Genomic DNA, 453 nt, shown 5'->3' on the forward strand with positions numbered 1-453 from the left:
ATATATATATATATATACACAGAAATATATATATATATATACACACAACAATATACATATATATATATATATATATATTTACATACATACCGGCAGAAGTCTAGGTGGTCGGCGGTAGTCTACGTGATCGGCGGCAGTCGAGGCGGCCGTGAGGGGTGGTCGACAGTCAGTGGACGTGAGGGGTGGTTGTGATCGGTTTTGTGGGGGCTTGATTTTGCAAAATAAGGGAGATAGGGTTTTTATCCGTGTTTTATTACCAGTGGATTTATCCGTCAGAAATATTTTAAAAATTTTAAAATTAGCCGGTTTTTTGAAATTTTAGTTTTCCGACGAAAAAATCAGCCGGTAATCCGCCGGTTAATTTAATTACTATTATTGTTTTCAAAAATAAATAATAAATAATAATTATTATTATTATTAAAATTAAAATTACTATTCTTATTATTTAAAATT

This window comes from Cynara cardunculus (assembly GCF_001531365.2).
Source record: "Cynara cardunculus var. scolymus isolate 2C chromosome LG 10, CcrdV1, whole genome shotgun sequence".
NCBI lineage: Eukaryota > Viridiplantae > Streptophyta > Magnoliopsida > Asterales > Asteraceae > Cynara > Cynara cardunculus.